This window comes from Protopterus annectens, chromosome 17.part0 (assembly GCF_019279795.1).
Source record: "Protopterus annectens isolate FY-2018-M chromosome 17.part0, PAN1.0, whole genome shotgun sequence".
Taxonomy (NCBI): domain Eukaryota; kingdom Metazoa; phylum Chordata; order Ceratodontiformes; family Protopteridae; genus Protopterus; species Protopterus annectens.
In genome coordinates this window covers 523781359-523807343 of record NC_056751.1, presented here as the reverse complement: position 1 = coordinate 523807343, position 25985 = coordinate 523781359, and the positions used below count along the sequence as shown (strand labels likewise).

The following is a 25985-nucleotide window of genomic DNA, read 5'->3' as shown; positions in this document are numbered from 1 at the left end:
ACACAAGGGTTTTTTGATGATATTATTTTTCTTTTTATGAAATGTGACAGTCTTAAAATAATGCCGTGACTCATGCAGAATGCCTATATATTTATTTCATACTTTACAATTTTTAGTAGAAAAAAAAGGTTAACTGTTGTTCAGCAGATAAATAAGATTGTATGTGGAAGGGTGATTATGTGACCCCTTTTAAGAATATTATTATTTTGATTCAAGACCAAGAGTTTGGAAAAATATTGATTAAATTATTATAGGAGTATGTAACGGTAGCAACCATCTATAAAACATTTATTTAACTTGGATAAGACTCAGATCATGGGGGCGTATTATTCTTTTTTTATTTGCCTCTTTGATGACATTTAACATTTCAGGTTTTACAGTCACTATTAAAATTACTTCAAAGAAACATTTTTATGTTTAAATTTGAGTCTGAGAAATTCTGCACCTTAGTTCATCATTATTTAAGATATATGAATGAATTTCTGGAGCTTAACTGAGCACTGCTAGATGCAGGCTTGAATTCCAAGACAGTGTGACTCTAAATTCCAAAGTAAACAATTAGATGATAAATTTGACGGAAGATGTCATTAAAGGTATATTTTCTAGAAGCTTATTTCTGAGTGAGATCTTTGGAAGACATAATATGCAAATGCTAACTGACCATAATTTAAAATAGTATCCTGGTCGACCCTGGAGAGGATAACACAAATTACACAACCAATGCCAGCAGGAGAACTTTAAATGGCATATTAGCAAAATACGTGAGATCAGGGGTTGTATATGATGTCAAAGATTGTTGGTGAAAAGCATGACATGAAAATGGAAGGACAGCAAATTCTATCTCTGGTATTACAAAGCATGTTTTAGGGTAAGAACAGCAAAAGTACGATGACTGAAGGAGGAGGAAAATGTAGAATAGAAACATGAAGTTAACTATTTACAAGCAAATGTACAACCAACCTGATTAGCATGTAGACATTTAGAAGAAGAAATAATGATGAAAACTTAAGGACAGAGTAAGATTAAAATAAAAAGACCATTGGTCATTCAGCCTGTCCATTTCTGACAGTCCTGAATACATTAATCCAATAAGGCTCTAAACTTATATAGTTCATATTCTCTGTTAGATATGAAATAATGAATAGCAAATTTTTGGCATGATTAGCACAACAGTTGCACTATAAATACATGTCATGCACACATCACTCATACACAGTTCACTAATGGTAATTGGTTTGATAAATACCATCTCTCATTTTAGAACTGGATTTTTTGAACAAGCTGCTGCAAAGGGGCTGCAGCTCTCCTCAACACACAGTGACCTTGCTGCTCGTTATATGACATCTAGCAACTGAAAGGGACAGAACCCCTTTCATGAGTACTTGGACTTGGGATGTTTTACACCCAAAAGAAAAAAACTGGCTTATTTTTTATCTGTTTTCAAAAGCCCAAATGTAAATCCTGTGGCCGAAGGCAAACTGAGTACTAGCAAAGAAAATGTTGGATGGGTGTCCATTGACTCTACAGAAATAGATGTTGAAAGCAAATAAGGACCAGTGGTCCACCTACTCCTTCAAGTTACTTAACATTTTACTTCTCTTGCATATGCTACTTAAAACACATTATTTTTACTGCCCTCATATAAACTCCATGATGTATATCCCACGTGCATTGTCTCAGTCTTTGGGACTCTATTACTGCTGCTAGAATATGGTTTCCATCAACCATCACCTCTTTGAGGAAAATAAATCCTTTTCTGAAACTCTAATACTTGATAAAACTTGCCTTCCTAACAAGGCACTTACCACTAGATTCATGGTATAGTAGGCTGCAGCATTCAAAATTATTCATCTGAGCTGGGTTTGACATTGGAGCAAGCAGCCTGAGAGGGAAATGAAATGTCACTCCTGCAGGAAAGGTCATGGGAATATTGTGGGATGCATCACCAGCTAAAATCTTCCTGGTAGAAACCGGAAACCTGGCAGAACTCATCTGCTCTAGGAGTTTGGAGTTACACAACAGGTTATGTCACTTATGGATGTAAGCCACTACGTCATGCTGCACCAATTGAAATGCAACTCCTGCAACACATATGTGGCATGCAAAGGGTGTGGTTTAAAAGTATAGCAAAACTCCACTGTATACTGCCCATACACCAATCATACTATGACTGGCTCTTACCCTTTTTGGATTGGATGGGAAAATTGTTGCAAATATCCAAATAGTCAATAAATGCACAGGTACCCCCACCCCCAATGAAAAAATATTATCATTACTCTGCAAATATGCAATCCTACATAACCTTCCATGTTATTGTCCAATCTCACTTTTCCTTGCTTTTTCTGAATGCCAACTTTATCTGCAATATTGCCGTCATTAAGGCAAAGCACACTGACTGTTTTTACCCCTTACTGTCAAACTACCACAAAATTTCACTAGCATCTACAGCTACGTTTATTACTAGCAATTTGACCCTTACTACTAAAGTTAGGGAGAATCTTTACTGCTTACTAAATAACCCCTACTTAATTATCCATGTATTATATCCTGCAAACAGTTGCACACACACAGTAGAGGATTAGAGTCTAAGGGAACATAGACAAAATGAAAGCATGACATTTGCATCTTCGCCACTCCCTGAGAACTATCCAGCGTCTTTAAATCTCAGGAGCTATTAATGAAACTGACTATATTGAGACATGGCTTTGTACTAACTCTCCAAAAACCTCCCAAGTGCTTCCAACAGGTAATCAACACATCCTGGAAGATTTATTAGATTTATTAGTTTAACTGAATTTGCTTAGTGAAGAAACTACAACTGAATAAAAGCCCGTTTTAAATGAGATCTGGGAAGAAGAGCTCTATAGCATTCATTCTCAACCAGCTAAGAGCCAGTTGTAGTGCTGCTGTTATATACACAACTATCAAGGCAAAGTTTATATTTTAGATGTTCCAAAACTGCACATTTAAATGTGGCCTACACTTTGGTGGCTTTTCTTTTTCAATTTTTCTTTGTATCTGTTGGTTTCCAAATAGATACTGACATACCATTTCCTCCAAGATGATTATCTGACAGGTCAACAGCTGATCTATGAACTCCATTTTATTAACAGCAAAGCTTGTTAGTGCTGGTACAAGTTTTTTTAGTAGTGTTGGAATATACAGTATTAACTTTCCTCACTATTGTGTGATCTCAGAGTTGGTACATAAGAAGTGTAGTGGGAAGTTTTAGATTTATACTCCTTTTTTAATTGAAGCATACATGTTTGACTGCTGGCAATGTGTGTGCAAATCAGTTTAGTCAATAATTAGTGCAACAGTACTTTGTAGACTGATCATCTTACTTATATCAGTACATATGCATGTGTGTGTGTGAGTGTATACATATGTCTATATAATTGTCTCTCTTTCTCTGCCTATGTGCGTATATATATATATATATATATATATATATATATATATATATATATATATATATATATATATATATATAGGCACACATATACATATATGCATAGCCATGAGTACATAAGCAATGGTGAACTGCACAAGACATGAACTATGACAATACTGAAAAAATACAATGTACCTTTACACGAACGTATAATGCAGTGAAATACTAATGAGCAAACCCAAAATTAAACCAGGACATGGTCCAGCACTGGGAGACATAGGCAGCTGCCTGGATGCCAGTGTTGGCTGAGCAGTCTGGCCAACACAGTAAATTTATTAATAAAAAAAGAAAAAAGAAAAAAGAGAGAGAGAAGTCTTCCTAGTTTCTCAGCTAGTTCAGCATCCATGCTGTGCTTTAAAAATTAAAAACTATTTTTTCTTCTTTTCCTTCGTATTCACATCTTGCTGCTTCCTACTTTCTGCCAATGAAACAGGGGCAAGCAAGGAATGATGGGGCAAGATATGATGGATTTTCACACAGAACAGTATTTACCAAAGACTGACATAGGACTTGCAAGCTATGGAGAGTGCAACATGTATCACAGCATTTACAGGTGTGTGTGTGTGTGTGTGTGTGTGTGTGTGTGTGTGTGTGTGTGTGTGTGTGTGTGTGTGTGTGTGTTGTGCAGCATGCATCACAGCATTTACAGATGTGTGTGTGTGTGTGTGTGTGTGTGTGTGTGTGTGTGTGTGTGTGTGTGTGTGTGTGTGTGTGTGTGTGTGTGTGCGTGTGCGTGTGTGAAATGCCCCAGTTAGTATTTTTTTTCTTTGGTAAATCACTGAGGATTTTAGTCAAAGCCAGTTTTTGTTTCACAGCATACACGTTGATGCAAAACCTATTCTGATGATGTTTTCAGTGATTCACAGTCATATTTTGTTTGTCTCAGCTTTTATAGATAATTTCTGATGTTGACTCATATTTATGCCCTGTCCTTGATCAAGTCACTTAACCAGGCAGTGCTTTGAAGCAACTGTAAATTTAGGTTAGGCTTCTCAGCTTGACTTTAATGTTACTATTTTAACTATGACTACATACATGCACACAGGTGTGAAATGAACTGCTTGGTTACAACAGTTTGTCTAACATTTGGTGCAGACAGTAGGTTATGAGCTGTTAAACAGCTGTTCCCTTCTGTGTACTGTTTGATTCCCTCAGCCTTCATTTTTGTTTTTTGTTTTTTAATGCCTTCATTGAATTATCACTTGTGATATAGGCACATTTACATTTATATAAAAGTAATCAAACTGTATTAACAAGTTCAAATTAACAAACATTATGCTTCACATATATTGCTATGTATCATATAACCTAAGCAACATTACATAAATTATTCAATTCCTACCCTTTTTTAAACAAGAAACATCATTATTAAGCCATCACTTATAACATAAGCAATCATACATTTACATACATGAAAACAAACCACACTGACACAATCCAGTTGCAAGTGTCTTACATCACAGACCATACTGCCACACTCCCAGTTTCAAACATTATACATCACTTATAAGCTATCCAGTCATTTTCAGTCAACCATTCCATATCTCATTTAAGCCCCGCCTTCTATTAAACCTCATTCCTCCCCTGTATGTACTGCTCCCACAATTCCCATTTATTCCTATGTAATTTGTTCCTACAATTTTCTAAAGATCTCAATTCCAGTTGTTTTATCTCTGTTGCTATATTCACTACTTCTAATAACGTTGGTTTAGATTTTGATTTCCATTTGTCTGCCATGACTCTACCAACTTTCTTCACCACACAGTACTCCTGGGCCGCTCCTGAAAAGGGACACATGTCCAGTGGGCTGTTCCAGGTTGTTGGCAAATGCATTATGCATTTGTCTTTTGAATTCCTGCACACATTACATAGTTGCTAATTAGTACTTCATTATGGCTGGCTATTAGGAGATGGGGGGTATGTTAGCTTGGATTTAGCTAAGGGATTTGTGTCTGGGTGTGGTATGTTAATTAGTTAATATTTTAGTTACTGTTTGCCTCTGTCTATTACAGACATGGAGGCCATGTCAGGGTTGAATTTATGATTTCCCATCCAATCATCAAGGTTATGTTTGAATAAGAAAAGGGATGAATTCTGCTTCAAGAGGATGGACAGCCTATTCCATTGTATGGGGATCATTTGAAACAAATATCAGTTAGTCCAGCATTTTCTAGTTATGTCACAGGCAAAGTTTAAATCCTTTAATCTAGTGGTTATAGTGTAGTTCATTTTGCATATGTGCAAACGATCCATAAGGGTTGGATCTCAGGATGCCTTATATGCCAGGCATAGATTACCTTTCAAAAACCAGTAGGAGACTGAGTATAGAGATGGGACCTTAAGGCAATCTTTGTAAGACAGTTTGTTACTATCCCAGATTCTCCTGCTGCAGAACCTGTACAAGCAATCCCACTGTTGAAAATGCCCGGTCAGGTACATGTTGAAGGGGGTATTATACTAAATGACTGGTCTGGAAAAGGGCTGAGTAAAGTGGAACTATAACTTCCTTGGACCTGGATGCCATACCCTTATGTATAAGTTGGATGATATAGAATGACTTTCTTACTATCTTGGTTACAAGTCCTCTTGTAGGATGTTACTGTCATGAGGGGATTCCATGATAGCCAATTTACAGACATCTGCAACTTGATGAGCCAGAGGCCCTTGACATGAACGTTGATTTCTGAGAAGTAGATGCCAAACAGGAAAGAGCCCAGCACAGATCCTGGAGGTACTCTGCTGGTGACCATTCTCTTGGTGGAAGTGATCTCACCAATCCTGACTTCTTCAGTGAGACAGCTGGCAATCCAGTGAGTTATGTAGGGATTTAGGCCTAGTTTTGTGAGTTTGTCAACAATACATAAGTGGGGGATTATAAAGAAGTCCTTAGCCATATCAAGGTAGGCAGTATGCAAAGTCTTCCTCTCATACATTGCCTTGGCAACTCTCTTGAAGTCTACCAGAATAAGTAGGAAAGACCTGCCTTTTACCTTTCCCAAACTGGGATAGATCCAGTGTCTGTTGGTTGCCATTGCCCTTCATAATTGTTTCCATGATGATCTGTTCCATGGCTTTGCATACACACACATCTCTCTCTCTCTCTCGCTATATATATATAGAATAGGCATTTATACACACACACACACACACACACACACACACACACACATATATATATATATATATATATATATATATATAGAGAGAGAGAGATTATATAGATATATATTTATATGTACTTTTAGACTGATATATTATCCTACAAAGTTTTATGAGATTTGGCTATAGACTTCACGTCAGCTCTGCCAGTTCAAATCATACATAGTTTATGAAGGGGGTTAGTAAAAAGCAGATAGAAGCACTTATGAAGGAGAACAGAGGGTCCATATCATCAAGCACATACAAAACTGAGATGGAGCAGGCTAGGATTATGAGACAAATGGAGATCTTCAATATGGAGTAAATAGTCCTGCCCTATGCAGTACAGGGATGAAGCCCTGATCATGTACCAGATGATCAATGTTGAGTTATTGGGTGAAAGAGGCTGGTGCCAGCTCACCTATCCTAAAGGCAAGGAGGTATTGCAGTTAGTACACAGGAATATTGGTATAATATGTTAATGAACTACTTCCTGTGGTTCAGGGTTTAATTCCCTCAGACTCAATTTGCCTAATGTGCAAACTTCATCAAGTCAATTAAATACAGTGCTATAGCACAATTGGGAAACCTGGCCTAAGTTCCTCAGTCTTCTGGACTACATTCCTAGTAACTATTTATGAATCTATACAGCTATAAATAAGGTTACTCAGCTCTCTCTAATGAAGAAATCTACAGGACTGCTATGGCAGTTAGCACTCGGGGCTATATCTCAGAACATTAGTGAAGGTTTCATACTGTCCACCTCCATTTGCCTACTAGGTGACTCTAAGTAAGTCACTAGAACAGACAATATTCTAAGGTCACACCTGAAAATGGCACTTGTGTCCAGTGGGATAACCTGGTTAAGAAATGCCTCAAACATTAAGCCTAGTAAGTCTACATTGCATAACAGTCAGTTACAAGGCAGATGGTAAGCCTATGTGGCAGTGAACATGTCCATAGCAGTAGGTGGAACATAAAAGCCTCCTGTAAGTGGGAATTAGGTTAAGGAGGGGAGTTGACAGGAAAAGCAGGCCTTCCTCCTCTTCAGTGCTTAAGTCTCAGTTTATAGGGAATTAATGGAATGAGTTGTCTCTCATTTAAGGTATTGAATTGGCTGTAGAGCTTTCATCCTGCCCTGTAATGTCAGTTGCCCTAAAGGGGGAAGAATTGAGCTGATTGGATGCAGGACAGAGAACCATTAGGTGAAACTTCGATGCAAGGAAAAAATGCAGTAATGTTATCTTTGATGACAATACTTCATCTCTGGCTGCGTTTGTTCATTCTAGACAAAAATTAGTTTTGTTTCCAGAATTATCTAGGGTTATCCATGTTTTTTGCCTGATGGACTCAGAAGCTGGTGTCTTATTTTGCTTTAATTTCTTTTTTCAATGACTGTAGAGATGGACTAGAACAGAGAGGCAACAGTTGCATTTGGACCTACTGCTTGGTTTTTGGCTTTTGTGGGCAGCCTGCATATCTTTTGTATGTTTGTAAAGGTGTTCACAGTCCTCTGTTTCTTCCCATATCCCAGAAACATGATGTTATGGGAATTAGTGAGCCACTAATTTGTGATTGTGTGTGTGTGTGTGTGTGTGTGTGTGTGTGTGTGTGTGTGTGTGTGTGTGTGTGTGTGTGTGTGTGTGTGTGTACATTTTGTGATGGACTGGCATCAGATGCAGGCCCAGTTCACTGCCTTTACCTAATGCTTTTTTGGAGAGGCTCCTACTTACCTGCTCCTGTGACTGGGATAAAACAGAAAATGAGTGCATGAATGAATGAATGAATGAATGAATGAATGAATGAATATAGATGTTAACAGCTTAGTTATGCACAAATTTAGATTGTTTCAGGAAGTCTCTACAACATCCTTTTTATGAGACATGGAAATCCATAATCAGTGATCTAAAGTGCCATTCTTTTCTGTGAGTATAAAAGTTGTTTATCTTATATGAGCCACATCCCATTAATAAGATAATATAAGTTACACATTGTTACATTTGTATTGAATTGTTGTGTACGGTCCATTAGAGTGTCAACGTAATGAAGATAAGTGAATATTTTTCATTTCTTTTCTGTTTAAAGTGCACTTTAACAGTCTGTACCTGCTTTAGCTAACATCTTTAACAATATTTTAGTACTTCTAGTAAATAAGTGCACTGTTTTGACATTTAAGTGGACTAATTGTTGGCATTAAACCCTATTTTTTCTAATGTTCTGAGTGACAGTTACAGAGCTAAGTGTCTACGAATACTCCTATCCTCTCTTCCCGTTATGTCTGTTTTCTTAAGCCCAGTTTATGTGTTGCTTGCCTACTCCTTATGTCAATATAAGAACACAATTCACTGTCCTTGCTTTTTGGTTGGTCTGAGTTAGTACATAAGCATCGTATTGCATCTCCAAACCTCATAGATGCTACTCCAAGTTTAGCCCCCATTAGTAAGCACCTATATGTAAGGATTAGTACTTCAAACTGTCTCGGCAACCAGCTTGGTTGAAATGAACATCCTGAGACAATGCAGCAATTGTCTCATGTTTACTGACAGTCACCTACTACACAAACTGAGTAAAGTTTTTTTGTTTAAGCTCATATATTGAAAAGTAATACCTTTATGTTATCTTATGTCAGAAGCTTTAGAAAAGTGACCTTGCCAAAAGAGGACTAGGAGATGGTTTAGAGGCAATGTATGGGTGTTTCTTTTTTTAACAAAGGGAGTAGCAGAACACTTCACTAATGCACAGGAGAGGCATAAGCCAGTCATAATGACAGACAGCAAGGCATAGACAATTAAACTGTTTAGCTAACTAGTACTAAAAATATATCTAAGACTGAGAGACACGATCTACGTGAAAAGATATGACCAAGCATAAACCAAGCAAGTCAGGATATATGACTCTTATGCAAAGCTTCATGAAAAAAAGGCTTTTTGTTTTTTCAGTGAATAATATGCTAATGCAGTAGCAGTTCACATGTGATCATTTATTTGGTTTCCTTAATTGCCATCCATGGCATTTCCGCATGCTGCTTTCATCTTGCAATGACAATAACAGTGTATTTTAGAGTCTCACTGGCCTCTTAGTCTAAGCAGCATGATTTGTGTTCAGTTTCACTGTGCAAAGGAACATGATTAATATGAAAATCTACCTGGCAGACCATAGGATTGCCTTTCTCTGGCAGACCATAGGATTGCGTTTCTTTATCCGTGTCTCTTACATATTCCCCTTCTTGACTTCTGACAGTTTATTTTTGAAACTGAGCATGTGGAATGATGATCATTTCTCTCGCCCTATTCTATTTTTTTTCTGGAATACTTTTGTTGTCATTTATGAGTAGATTACTACATTACCTTTCATCTGCCTACATGTTTGCAGAACACTGCCGATTTTTCTTTCTTTTCTTTTTTTGTCCATCCCTTTGTAGTTTTTTATGATTTTCAGGTAAATCCTAAATTGCTGAGGTTTACAGTCAGCCAATAATTCCTTTTGTTCAGAAACTGCAAGTAGATTTGTAGGAAGAGTACAAGGAACATCACCACAATAGGACTGGGCTTTCAATATTTTCAGTGCCTGCATTACAGTATTAACAGCAGGTCCTATCATAACAAGGTCATTGTAGACTAGTGGAACAGAGATTTTAAAAATATGACTTGTGAATATTCATACTTTCAGTTCTTTTCAGATTTTCTGTGATTGTGGCTTTTACCCACAAGTTTGCCTTCTAGGTTGCTATAAGAGGTACCACTGTATCACGTGGTTAAACATTAATGGGCCTGTACTTAGGTAATGAGACCCACTGTGTCATATTTACAACAGTTATGGCTACACATTCAGCTTAAGTTAATAGCTATGTTTTTATTCCTCCATGCTGTATGTTACATAATACAACAGATACAATTGACAGTTGTGTATATGCACTAAGTGGTTAACTACTGCTTATAAAGTTTACTAAGCTACTGTTTTCTTTTTATTTCTTATTTTTGCTCCATGAGTTCACTGAAGCCCAAGATTCATTTGACAGCAACAACCTTATTTTTTTCTTTTTTATGCTGTTCTTGCCCCTGTACTGCCAGCCATCGATCTACCACAAAATGGACTTGTGTCCATTCATTCTTTTATAGTAGAAGGTCCACAGAACCATGTAGGTAGGATCTTTCTGTAGTGGACGTCATTCAAGTGGTTATGACAGTTGTGTTATCACCACGGCATGGCGTGAATACATTTTAAATGGCCTAATCCCACTCCCTAGGTATACGGATATTTTCTCTCTGCATATCTCTGAAGACCCACACAACTCTCATGAGTATCTGCTGCTGTGCACCTGCTAGTCATCACTTTCGTGAGATGGAACCCGACCCCAGGATGCCTTTGTAATACCATTCCCTTGTTGTAGGGATCGTGGTACCCCAGTCTGCTCTGCCCACAGGATGGGCACACCCATAGTCCACTATAAGTTCTATCAGTCAGTTATATCACCCAGTAATTGAACTCTCTTCCCTCTGTGCCACTAGAGCTGGTTGAGCTGCTTCAACCTTTTTTTTCCTACCGCAGTGAAGCTGCATACTAAATATGTCAATGTATGGTAACTTAATGTTTCTTTGTTTCTTTAATGGAGTTATTACTTCCAGGATTCTGCAATGTTTTCTCATTTTTTTTTTTTTCATTACTGAATTACTGGTGGTGACAAAGTACTTTTTTCATTTCTGAATTACTGGTGGTGACAAAGTACTTAATGTTGCTGCCTCACAACCTCTACATGCCAGGGTTAGGCTCTGGCTGCTGTTAATGAAATGCTGAGGTTACACAATCTCACTGCATCACATGACTTTCCTCCAAATGCTGATGTCTCTGCCTTATCCATGGCTATGCTGCATTAGTTTACTGGCTATTTTAAGCTGTTGCTAGAATGTTACAAACCATGACCTTGATCAAACACTAAGAGTTATACCGCTTCTTCTCTTTACATCCAGAAAGTTGTGAGACAGAAAGGATGACATCATAGATGAGGTTGTGGTATGTGAGGTCCTACAGTTTTTGACACACCTGCAATAAAATATGGGATAAAAATGACCTCATCACAATGTCTAATATAGCACGTGGAAGAGGCAGGAGCAGGTTATGAGTGACCAAACATGTATGCTCCTTTTATAAAAGCTTGAAAGCATTGATTCAAGAGTGTTGCATAATGCAAGGTGCTCAGGGTACAAGGTTCATTATGCTGCTTGCGTTCTCAGCTACCTGTTTTTATGACACTGGTTAATTGCCACAACATATTGCAAGCATACTCCTTTTCTACATTTAATTAATGTATCAATAATTTCTATCCATATGTATATACACTGCTGCATATTTGCTACAAATGCATTTTTTTAAACATTTGTTTATCAGGAAAGTCCGACTTGGAACAAAGCCAATTTTCAGCAGAGACCTGGGGAGAAATGCTGCAGATGTATGTCTTTGAAATATGGAAGGAAACCGGAGCACCCAGAGGAAACCCGCAAGAATGCAGGAAGTACATGCAGACTCAGCACAGAAGGCACTCCAGCTGGGAGGTGAAAACGCTACCGCTGCACCACTGCACCATTCAGTTTTGCCTCTCTACCTCTTTGTAAATAAACATGCAGCATATACATGTGCATAACAATGTTCTTTAAGAAATGTAAAATTGTATATTAATATACTTGCAAATTTATCTCTGCCTTTGTGCCCAGGTCATGAGGGAAAAGGGTCAGAAGACCAGCTTACCTACATGGTTATCAAATTGTAAAATAAAGTAAATGCCACCACAGAATCTGGAGACATCTATGGAAACTACAATAGTAATGTACCAATACTGTCAAACATTAACAAAACATCAATGGTGCAATCTTAAAAGACAAGTAATATGGAAATGAGAGTGACCTTAAAAAAACTTGTGCAAGAAACTGTGTAAGCAGTTTATACACCAGACATCATTGACTAAACTATGCTACTGAAACTCTGACGCTGTTTTACTAGAAATCATAGGAAGAACTCAACCAGCAGTCAAACCAACAGTGGCACAATGTACAGCTAGATGGATAGAAAAATTACAAAATAATACTCAGTGTTTTACTTATTTGTTCATTATTCAAGTTGGAGGGTTCATCATAATGCATCATTTTCATCCACAACATATGGAAGGCAAAGTCTCAAATAAAATGGCACGTGTTAAAAACAGTAGCATTATATCAAGATTTTCAGGGAAATCCAAAGACTAGATTAAACATCTGGTCATTTCCTGATTAGAAGCAGTTCCTGGTCTTGGTAGCAAAATAATTCAGGGCAGTACTGTAACAGGAAAGAATTCATACTCAGCACAAGGACATAGTGCAACAAGTTAAATGGTGGCTCTGATGAAACTGGTTTGTTAAGAGAAAGGCAGTAAATTCATCAAAACTACATTTTCAAAGAACAAAACATTCAGCTATATGGAAAAGCTCTATACTAATTTACATAACTAAGACATAAAAAAGCTATACAATGTCATTGGAAAGTAGTACACACACGCACGCACGCGTGTGTGTGTGTATGTGTGTGTGTGTGTGTGTGTGTATGTGGTAACCATTAGATCACAAAGGGACCATTAATTTGTTTATATACCAGACTCTGTTATACATACAGAAGAACGTATATAATTCCTTTTTTCTTTTTTTTTGTTTTCTTTCACCCAACTTCCTCTTTATACCTCCTTCACAATCTTTTATCTTTCATTCAGTGTCCCTTTTATATCTCCTTCACATTCTTATTTTTCTTGTTTTGATCTTCCTTTTCTCATAAATTCTTTTCTAGCTTTTTCTGTTCAAATAGGCTTTAAATCCCACATTAACATGTGGTTCCAACAATAAACCTAAATGACAGTTTATGTAGTACATTTCAGGGGGATACTATCCAATGCTGCATGTATATAATACCTCTGACGTACAATTTGGCCTGTAAAACCTAATTTCTTTTTCTTTTAAATTAAAATCATTAACTTATTGATCCCAGAAATAAAATCAATACATGATCCTGGGTTATTTGAATACTATGCCTAAACTAATACTATGAATAGGCTGACAGGTTTAAAATGCTTTCAATAATTTTAGTTGCTAATACAATACTTTTACCTCATTGTTATTTTATAATGAATAAAAGTTAAAAGAAAACTGAGCAGAAGGCAATTTGTTGCATGCATTATGTCTCAACTGACATGTGAGTGTGTGTTCCAAAAGCACCCAAATTTCATTTCATTATACAAGATCTCAGAATCAGTATCTGTACAAGGTCATCCCATCCAGTCTTGCATATCCCTTCTGCCTACTAATGCATAAAACTCCCAAGGAGACAAGTAGTCAGAAAGTGAATATTTTCTCAGATGTAGAAATGAAAAGTGCTGTATATTTCATTGCATGCATGGAATTCAACTCATAGCAGAAAGGAACAATTTATGTTTTCGGACTGCTTTCTTCCAAGACCAGAACAGCTGGTCAAGAGAAGAAGGTAAACACCTGCACCACACCACATGCAACACATAGCCCTACAGAACACCCACCATCACAGCTCTCACATAAAAAGACAAACACACACCCACCTTCACAGAGGCTCTCAATAGAAATCTACCCAAACAGCAGAGACCTCCAAGGCAGAAAAGCACTCGACCGCCACAACACAGCACAAACCACAAGACACATAGTTCACCTACACAGTGTGTCCCTCAACCTAAGCCCCTAAGGCAAAACAGCTTGCCCAATACACTAGTCATATGTGAATTGAAAGTGAGGCACACTGATTTTCCACTCACTAGATTGAATAAGGAGAAGGTAACAGTCAGCTGTCTATCAGGTGCCAGAATCCGACACATAACACACACATTCAGATCACTCCGTAACAAGTGCAAGTATGACTCTGTCACTGTCCATGTGGGTGTGAATGACTGGAGATGCATCTCCCTGGACTACATGAAAAGAGACATGGAGGAGCTCTCGGATTATGTGGCCCAGGCAGATATGACCCTAGCCCTGAGCAGCATCCTACCATCTTCACCCAAGACTGGACTAGACAGTCAATAGGAGAAGGTAAACACTTGCACCACACCACACTTATCACATAGTCCCTCAAAACCTACACCACCAAAACACACACCTACAATCAGCCTAGACATTCACCTCCTGCCCCCACCCACCATTAGGGAAACCATTGTAAACAATTTCTCCAAAGCAAACTTCACGCTTCTTAAGACAGAGGTGTTAAACTTCACGACATCCATGCAGATGGACAATAGAGGTCTTGCCTTTTGGCTTTTCCCAGTTAGGGGTTGCCACAGTGGAACTCCAGTCTGCTAATGATTGGCAGTGGATTTTTACAGTGCTGAATCCTACACAAATGCACTTTATACGCACTTACATGAGTGCATGGATCATGCTATCCCTAACAGAACCAAGATGCTATCCTCCAAAAAAAAGGAAGCCAATCTGGTGGTCTCCTGCCATAAACAAACTCTACAACAGAAGAAAGAAACTGTTGTAAAAAAGTGTAAAATCCCATGACTGGAAGAACTTCCTGGTCAGCCTCAGTAAGAAGATGAGATCCCTCATAAAATCCTCCAAAGCTAGTTATGAAAGCAAAATCACCACTGATTCTAAAGACAACCACAAAGCATTCTATAGCTATGTCAAGAATCTCAATGGCAACACTCAGATCTGCTCTGAGTTACAGTACAATGTTACTAAATATACAGAACCAACTCATATTGCCAAAATCCTGGCAGATAGGTTCAGTGCTAACTTTACCCCCCCCCCCCACAACCCCCTAAAGGACCCATCTCTATACCGGAAGAATGCAAAGTTCCTGTAATCATGGCTGCACAGATAAAAAACACACTCTCCAAAGCCAAGAACACAGCATCCATGGGACCTGACAACATCCCAGGCTGTGTTCTACATGAACTACAGAATGAACTGGCACCCCACCTAAGCACCATGTTCAATCATAGCCTCACCTCAGGCTTTGTGCCCACTGAATGGCGCAAAGTGACAGTTATCCCACTCCACCAAGGGGAGCCACCACGGACCCCGGGAACTACCGCCCCATTAGCCTAACGAGCCTGGTCTGCAAAGCCATAGAACGTATCATCATGGAACTTATAAACAAAGACAGTGGTAATCTGCAAACTCTGGACACCACTCAGTTTGGGTTGTAAAAGGCAGATCATGTCTCCTAAACCTGACTGACTTCTTTGAAGCAGTCACCAAAGCCGTAGACGAGGGTAAGGTAGTTTAGACAGCCTTCTAGATCTCACCAAGGCTTTTGACACCATCTCTCACTCTGGAATTATAGATAAGCTCACTGAACTAGGTATAAATCCCTATGTCACAAGATGGGTTTCCAACTGGCTCACTGACAGAACCCACACTGTGAAAGTAGCAGACTCCAAGTCTGACTTCAGACCAGTGACAAGTGGAGTACCACAAGGTTCAATCCTGGGTCCTCTTCTGTTTGCTTTTGACACCATCCCCCACTCTGGAATTATAGATAAGATCACTAAACTAGGTATAAATCCCTATGTCACAAGATGGGTTGCCAACTGGCTCATTGACAGAATGCACACTGTGAAAGTAGCAGACTCCAAATCCGACTTCAGACCAGTGACAAGTGGAGTACCACAGGGTTCAGTCCTGGGTCCTCTCCTGTTTGGTATCTACTTTTCTGAAGTACAGTCTAACACAGAAGGTTTTTGGCTAATGAAGTTCGCAGATGACTGCAATCTAGGAGCCATAACTGAAACTCCTAACGATGTGGACTCAGTCGCATATTGCCTACCGAGAGGTGATCTCTGCCTAACATAAAAAGCTATGTCAAACCCAGAGGTGTTGGACATGCTCCACTTAAAGAAATCCCAATCCCACCGAGCTACACGCTCTAGGGACCTAAACCTTGTCACCACAATAAACCGAGCATGCTAGAGGGGATAGATTCCTGTCCCAGAGACTTCCCATACTCTGGAACAAACTACCTATCTATATCAAACAAAGCTCCTCATTAGCACTCTTCAAGAAAAATCTTGATGACTGGATGGGAAATAGGAAATTCACTCCGGGGATCATCTCTGTGGCTCTGCTCAACAGGGGCACAGGAAAACAATTTTCTTGGGTGGAGAAAGCCAGGGTACATTTTTGGCTAGGCTTGTATAGGCCCTAGGGATGATAGCCTAGTACCTTCCTATGAACTTATGAATCACTCAGAATGATACTGCAGTACAAGCAGAAAATGACTAACTTCAACAACTGGCTAAGTTTCTAGAGTCATTCTAAGGGGATCCAGTATCTGTCTGCTTGGGATGACATGATTAACAGACCTTGATGCTTTGCCAGAGATGGCCTACATCTGTCACCCCTGCATTTCCGGATACTGGCTAAGGCTCTTGCCACCCCTATAGTGCCTTTTTAGGTGATGTTACACAGACCAAATTACCACCATAACAGCTATAAATAAATGCAGACTGAGGGTCATGCTGCTCAATGCTAGAAGTCTAAATCTCAAGATGCACTTGCTCGAAGCACTCCTCAAAATGGAGAACATCGACATTTGTGCTATAACAGAGACCTGGTTTAAAGCAGCAGAAAGCACCCCTGGACTACCAGGATATAACTCATTCCACACCTTTCAGTCACAGAACATGGCCCGAAGCTCCAAAGTTGATGGTGTCTCCATATTTATAAAGGATATGTACACCTCCAGACTAGTAGCCCAGCATAATGCATCTGAGAGAAATCAGGTACAACTAACAATGGGAAGATGGCGATTCAGGTCGTAGCCTGCTATAGGTCCCCAACCATGTCCCAAGACTCTCATGACATTTTCTTAAGCACCCTGGAAACTATTTGGGTCCAACCCAGGACTCTCATACTAGTTGACTTCAAAGACCCCTCCATCAACTGGGAAAACTACTCATGCACCAATACGCTAGCCCAACACTTCTTGGAATTCATCATTTCCAATGCCCTGGACCAGCTCATTCTTATCCCCACTAGAGGAAGCAACATCCTTGACCTGGTTATTACTAACATGGGCAACCAATGCTCTACACCAATAGTCAATTACTCCCTGGTTAGATCAGACAACAAACTAATCACCATGGAAATCCACATCTCACCCACACTGCCACAAAGGTAACCACCATGAAAAACTTCTGCAAAGCTGACTTTGGGCTCCTAAAAACAGAGGTGGCTAACTTCACGGCACCTATGCCAGTGGAAAATAGATGCATGACTGCTGAATCACACACCAGTGCACTGTATGCACACGTACATAAATGCATGGAACTAACCATACCCAACAGAACCAAGATACTCTCTCCAAAAAGGAAGCCAGTCTGGTGGTCCCCTGCCATTAATAAACTCTACAACAGAAGGAAGAAACTGTTGCAGAAAAAGGTGAAGTCCCAAGACTGGAAAAAGTCCTTTATTATCCTCAACAACAAGTTGAGATCCCTCATCAAAACCTCTAAAGACAGCTATGAAGGGAGAATAGCAGCAGACACTAAAAACAACCACAAAGCCTTCTATAGTTATATCAAGAATCTCCACGGCAATACCCAGGTTTGCTCTGAGTTACTGCACAATGGTACCTCTTATACTGAGCCAAAAGATATTGCCAGCATACTGGCAGACAGATTCAGTGCCAATTTTACCCCCCCCCCAAGGACCAATCACAATACCAGGGGAATGCCAGGCACCCAGCATTACTGCAGCACAGGTTAAAGCTGCATTGCCCAAGGCCAAGAATACAGCTTCCATGGGACCCAACCATATCCCTGAATGTGTTCTACATGAACTACAAAGTAAACTGGGCACCACATCTGTGTGCCCTGTTCAATCACAGCCTCACCTCAGGCTTTGTCCCTACCAAATAGCGCACTGCTACAGTCATCCCTCTCCATAAAGGAAGAGCAACTACAGACTCTGGGAATTATCACCCCATTAGCCTGATGATGCTGATATGTAAAGTCATGGATAGCATCATCATGGACCTAATTAACAAGGATATAGGGAATCTCAAAACTCTAGATCCCATGCAATTTGGTTATGTAAAAGGTAGATTGTGCCTCCTCAACATGGTTGATGTCTTTGAGTCAGTCACCAGAGCTGTGGATGAGGTCAAGGCAATTTATACAGACTACCTCGATCTGGCCAGTGCCTTTGATACCATTCCCCACTCAGGAATTATTGATAAACTCACCAAACTAAGCATCATCCACTATATGTCTAGGTGCATTGCAAACTGGTTTTCAGATAGAACCCACAGTGTGAAAGTAGTGGACTCCAAGTCAGACTGCTGACCAGTCATGAGAGGGGTCCCACAGGGATCGGTCTTCAGTCCTCTTCTGTTTGGCATCTACTTCTCAGAAGTCCAGGCCAACACAGAGAGCCTCTAGGTGACAAAGTTCACAGACGACTGCAAGCTGGGAGCCATTATTAACACTCCAAGTGATGTAGACATCCTACAGAAAGGCCTCACTGAGACAAATGACTGGTGTTGAAACCCTGCCCTTAAGCTTAATGCCAAAAAATGCATCATCACACCCTTTGGGAAAAAACTCAGTTCCCACTAATTACCACATTGATGGGAGCCCACTGAACACTGAAGGCATTATAAAAGATCTGGGGACACAGGTTAACAGCAACCTCTCCTTTGACCACCACATTGCCACTGTGGTCAGAAAGTCTTCTATGTGGCACATCTCATTACCAAGAGTTTTGCATCCAGGAAGAAAGAGGTCATTATCTTTCTCTATTCTTCCCTCATTAGGCCAATCATCGAGTATAATGACCCATTTGGCATGTACCTCACTATTCACATGTAACAGCTGAAAAGGCCACAAAAGTACCTCATGAAGAGGCATTAAACACATGTCCTACATGGACAGACTCAAAAAAAACAGAAAAAATGTTAAGTTATCAGATAGAATAGGGACTTTCCCCTGTCATTCATGTAAGGAGTGCCCTTTTATTTTTTTTCCATCCTACCACAGGAGCTCGGTTTGAAGTTGATTTCTATGCAGATTGCACTAGTATAAGCTTAGCTTATTTAGCAACCTGTAAAAAATTCTCCTATTTTTATGTTGGTATGGCCAGTAGAAAATTGAAGGAAAGGGTGCTTGAGCATGTAGGTGATAAAAGGAAAGATGTTTGTAAGAATGCATTAAACAGACGTAAAATCTAAAGAAGGTGATTGAATTCATTATGTTAATTTTTTTGTCTAAGAATATTAGGGGGTCAGCATGCTTAATAGGATGAGAGTGAGGAACTGAAATGGAATTTAATGCTACAGGCAGATAAAATATTTGGATTAAATGATAATGTTTCATTAAAACCTCTGTTGAAAACTAGGAGGCTACCTTATTGATTGATTTGCCTTTGGGTCTCCTAAATTGAATGGATATTTTTATATGATGATTGAATAATTGGTTTATATTGAATGTGTATTTAAAGACAATGGGTTTATGTTTATTTTATGGTCTGATGAAGTGTTATACTAAAGTGCTTACCTGTAATTAAATTGTTTTAACTATAGCTTTGCTGGTCATATTCTTTTATTTCAGCAATTACTGTTTTTGGATGAAGACTGACAGTGTTTTGGTGGTGCATATTTGTGAACGATTGTGTCAAATGCCTTTGCCAAATCAAGGTAGGTAGTGTGAACTATTTTTCCCTCATCTATTGCTTTGGTGACCTTCTCAAAGAAATCCAACAGGATGAGTAGGAATGTCATGTCCTTGATGAAACCAAATGGGTTGGGTCCAGTGTCTGGAGGTTTCCTGTATCATTATTGATCATTTCCATGATAATTTTTTCTGTGGCTTTGCATATGAGGCTAGTGAGACTTATGGGACTGTATTTCCAGGGTATGTAGCTGGCCCACTTTTGTGATGAGGGATGACTGTTGCTGTTCTCCATTCATGAGGTGCGAAGCCTGTTTTGGAGGCTACAGTTAAATATCAATTCCAGAGTGCCTGACAGATTATGTTTCATGCTATTTAGAAGGCATCCTGGGATATTGTCTTGGCCCATTGATGCAGTGCTCTTGGTCTTACAGAGGGCATTAAGGTCTGACTTTACCAGAGAAGACATTACACTAGTGGGTGTGCAGCGCTTACCCATATTAGTGAGGACCAGATCCAGTATGGTTGCACCCCTTGTTGGTGTATTGATTGTATTTCCTGGGGAAAGGTTGATGTGCAGACAAGGGTAAAGTTGGAGCTGAATTTATCAGCCAGGAGGTTTGCTATATATTCTGGCTCACTGGCTCCATTTACAATGAGCTCTGCACACAATTGTGTATTACCTTTGAAACTGTGGACATAGCTAAAGAATGCCTTGTAGTTGTCCTTGAACTGGGAAGCCAAATTTACCTCAACTTTGTCTTTAGTAGATCTTGTTTGTGCTCTGAGTTGTTTGTTTAGTATTTTAGAGTGCTTTTATCCTGCTGGGTGCAGCAACACTTAATTTTTGTCATGATTTTCTTCCTTCTGTTCTAAAGCTTGCCTCTATGGAGCTATTAACATGCCTTGCCATAGGGTTTCTGTAAACAGTTCTGTGTAGGTAGAAGTGTCCTCTGGGTTTACAGGAGCTTGACATTATGCCAGTTTTCAACTTAATAGTAGGAATATAGCCTTGGAGTAGCTCCTGAATATTCCAGGGTTAGCACTGATTCCAGGCCTTATTTTCACTTTAAAGGAGACCATTTTGTGTCTGGCTTTACCAGAGAAGACATTACACTAGTGGGTGTGCAGCGCTTACCCATATTAGTGAGGACCAGATCCAGTATGGTTGCACCCCTTGTTGGTGTATTGATAATCTGGTCCAGGAAGTTTGTGTTTACAAAATCCAGGAATATCTGTGCCTTTGTATTTGGTGTCATATATGATTCCCAGTTAATACTGGTGTAATTAAAGTCAGCCATAAATATGGTATTGTGTTGGATGTTGGGTGTTTCCAGTAAATTTAAAGATATGGTATGGGTCTCCTGGGTTACATAGATGGACCTATAGTGTCCAAGGAAATGGTATTGGATTTTGCCTATAGCGATTTGAATGTGTTGAAGATCAAGTGCATTGTCCTGTTTGACCAGTCTTGAGGTATGTTTATTTCTGATGTAAATTGAGAGACCTCCGTCTTTATTCTCTTTCTGTGTAGTAGCTGCTTTAGAAGTGTGGAAGGCATTACAAACTGACCTTGTCAGTGTGGTCTTCACATCTCTAAATCATGTCTCAGTGACTGCACAGACATCAGCATTCTCTAGGGTGAAGACAGCTTCTAAGGAGTGAAGGTTTTGTTTAGACTCCTAGCATTGAGCAACAGCACCTTTAGATTTTCTTGGTTTTGATTTGCTAGTCAGAAGTACTTTCAATCATGCATTGCCTAAAAAAGGCACTATGGAGGAGGGTAATGTTTTAGCTAATATTCAAAAACCTAGATGGGAGAGGTACAGACCATCCATGGCAAAGCAGCGTGTTCTGTTGACCATCTCCTTCCATGATGACAAATATTGCACCCCCTTAGAATGACATAAAATTCCACATATGAATTCAGATGATTGCAAAATACCTATCTCTCTTGAATATCTTACCCTGGTGCTGTCATTAACACTCTCGATAAAAGAATAATCAGGTTATAGGTAGAACTGCCATGGATAAGACAACAACCTCTTTTTCCATACTTCATATTGAAAATTCCTCATCAAATTCACTCTCCAAGTATAAAAAAGGAATCTCTTGAAACCTCGTGCTTTGAAGAAAATCAAGTTAAAGGTGGAAATCTTGAGTGTGAAACAAAGACCAACTATGTAACAATTAAATATTTCTAAAAAATATTCTAAATACAGTTGTGTGAATATACAATAAATCTTCTAAATATTAATAAGGGCATTAGACAACCATTGAAAATGTATAATTATATGAAATGTCTTTTTGAAACTTGGTTAAAATGATTTAATCGAAGAATAATGCTGTTTGTTCATGAACTATTGTGACAAAAAAATGCTTGCTCACATTTTGTCAGATTTAAAAACATATTTAATATAATGAAGAACCTACCTTTTAGAGGTTTCCTTGGGGGTGGGCTTGCAGTTGGGATATGTGGCGCATCACCCAGTCTCTACAGCAGCTCAGCCAATTCCACCATACCTTTGCCCTCACTAGACTAAGCCTCCCCACAGCAATGTCTCTAGCCTTCACTAGGTATCATTGCAGATAAAGCCCATATAAATTGTCACTTCCTGGGATGGGCACACCCAACTCTCCCATCATGCACCTCAGATGCTCGAGCCACAAATCAAACCTAGGTTACCTGGGACATAGTCACCACTATATCCTTCTATGCCACGTGGGCCATCTCATCTGTAAACTCATAGTCTTGTATTTTTTAGCAGAATCAAATGTGACAATACTGATTCTGGTGTTTACCAATCTTAATTACATTATGTCACACATAATCTGACTTGTAGACTATGGAAACTGCAACACTATCCTTTGTTTGGCTGGTGTCCATCCTGAATATGAGAGTCTTGAATAGTAAGATTTGTCATTACAAATTCATCTGCACTGTCTTATTCATCACCCATTAAAAAAAAGTCTTAAGATAAACAAACATTTATTATAGTGCAGGATTCTGGTTCTTTTTCTTGACAGGGTGCAATATGGGATCAGTAGCTATTTAGTGGGAAAAGAAATGCCAATAAAATACACGTGGCATGCCTATTACAAAAGAAGCTCAAACTTTCTAAACTTTGGCTGTCTCACTGAAAGAAAATGAACAAATAGTCACAGTAATACACATCATCTTTTTGCTGTCAAGACACATGTAGAATTCCATAACAAGGCACATACGTTATAAGTTGATAGAAATAATTTAATTTCTTCACACCCTGCTACCCTCCTGACATTTGTTCTCACTCAGATAGTACACCTTCCCCCAGTAAGCCATACACTCCACACTGAATATGTCTGTCCCATGATCCTAAATACAGACTTCCTTAAAATTATACCTAAGAAAAAATAGGCAACCACCTTCAGTGCATCTCACTGATGTTGGACTGAAATGAAATTAGATGACTAAATAGCCATTGTAATATTTCATTTGGTGTTGTCAAATATATGCGTGTGCAGCATGCCTCGTCTCCAATTCCCCAAAAAAGATAACCACTTTCTAAGTATCCCTTTAGTGACAGACTGTGATGAAATTGAAAGAACAAGTGAAAATAGCAACAGCAACAACAATAATAATAATAATAATTATAATAATAATAATAATAATAATTATATATACATATATAGATAGACAGATATAGATAGGTATTCAGCATGTTGCTGCCAGGCAAACATACACAACATGTCACTTTACTCCTACTTCCAAATGATAGAAACCTGCAGAGCATGGGATAAAAGTGAATAAACAAATGGACACAATAATGTATTACAGCCTGCTGTTCATGGACAGCACACTGACCCAGATAAGCCTTATCATCTGTGTACCCTTCTGATATTAGATTGGTACAAAAGTAAACAAACAAAAAAAAAAGAGCGCACTAATTTGTTTATTCTTATTGCTGTCAGATGTATACACTCAGCAAGTAGAAGCCACCAGACCTGTATCATAGCTTCAAAACTGTTAAAAGAGTCCATTCATGCATTTTGTAAAGTACAAAACACCTTCACTAATGACACACTCGTTTACAAGTAATACCGCAGTATATCATGTGTCAACTCCCATGAAAAAAAAAGTATGGATAGATAGATATATGTGTAAGCATTTTAACTTAAATGGCTTCACTTGACTTAAATAACGAATAAGTACTAGAGTAAAGCACCATGTGGTATAAACACCATTGCTGCAGTTCTACATGTACTGCATTTTGTGTGTGTGTGTAACTATAAATATATATATATATATATATATATATATATATATATATATATATATATATATATATATGTATACATAGCCGGCCTTAGGCATAGGCCAACTAGGCGGCTGCCTAGGGCACCGCTCTAGCAGGGGTGCTTTTCCAGTATTTATTTGGTGTTGGTAGACCAGGATGGGGGCACAAGGTGGTTTGGTTAGGGGGTGCCATGGAGCCCTTTTGCCTAGGGCACAAGTTGACCTAACGCCGCTCCTGTATATATATATATATATATATATATATATATATATATATTTATATATATATATATATATATATATATATATATATATATATATATATATATATATATATATATATATATATATGGTTACATGTTAGCAACATCGAACTGCATATGGTCGAGACCATATGGTTGATGTTTCAAAACATTGATCTTTCAACATGTCTAAAAGTAAAAGAAAGAAATTAGTTAGAAGACTGTAATGCAGGGGGGGCAAGCCACACTGCACCCCCCACACCCTCCTACTTAAATATACCAACTCCGAGATCGCGCTACAGCAGGGAATAGGAAAACTTCCCGCTCCGCGCGGTGTTCTCAGTATAGCGTGATCTCAGAGTTGGTATATTTAAGTAGGGGGTGTGTGGGGGGAGCAGCCACCCACATGGGGGGTGCAGGGGGGCTTGCCCCCCCTGCATTACAGTCTTCTAATTTCTTTCTTTTACTTTTAGACATGTTAAAAGATAGATGTTTTGAAACATCAACCATATGGTCTCGACCATATGCAGTTCGATGTTTCAAACGTTTGATCTTTTAACATGTAACCATATATATATATATATATAGATATATATATATATATATATATATATATATATATATATATATATATATATATCTACATATATACATATATATATATATATATATATATATGTGTGTGTTCACACAGCATACCTCTCATCCTCTAGAGTAAAAAATCTGGACAAAGCCTAAGATGATTGGGGGGGACAAACAGGGTATTGCTCTTACAAACTTTTCTGAAGGATGTGGAGTCTTAAACTCAAATGTTGTTAATCATTTAATGACTTCAATCCTCATCTTTTTGCCAGCAAAGTATAGATTTTAAGAGGAACACACCAAAAATATGAGGCAAAAATCTGGACATTCTGTGAAAATTTGTACAGTTGAGAGGTAAGACAGGCAGATATGTGTCAATTGTCACATCTTCAAAATATGAACATCAGCAATAAAATTATTAATTCTAAGCATTTCTGCTTTCATCATATGCTTCAGCTCCTGATGTTACTGCTTTAACAAGAAATGAATGGTCTTTACTCAACCCTAATTACCTGAATTTTTTGATTGTCTAAACAAGACAGCATCATTACTTTTAAAATGTGTATGCCGTGATGCATTTTGTCTGAAAAAAAAGAAAAAAAATGATGTGTTATTCTCTCTAGAGCATTCTACCCT

General features: G+C 38.6%; 1 protein-coding gene across 3 annotated transcripts in view; it reads right to left on the bottom strand.

Moving 5' to 3' along the window:
- The window catches only part of CADM3 (cell adhesion molecule 3), a 1289148-nt gene that overhangs the window by 571407 nt on the left and 691756 nt on the right, over positions 1–25985 (bottom strand). The window lies entirely within an intron of this gene.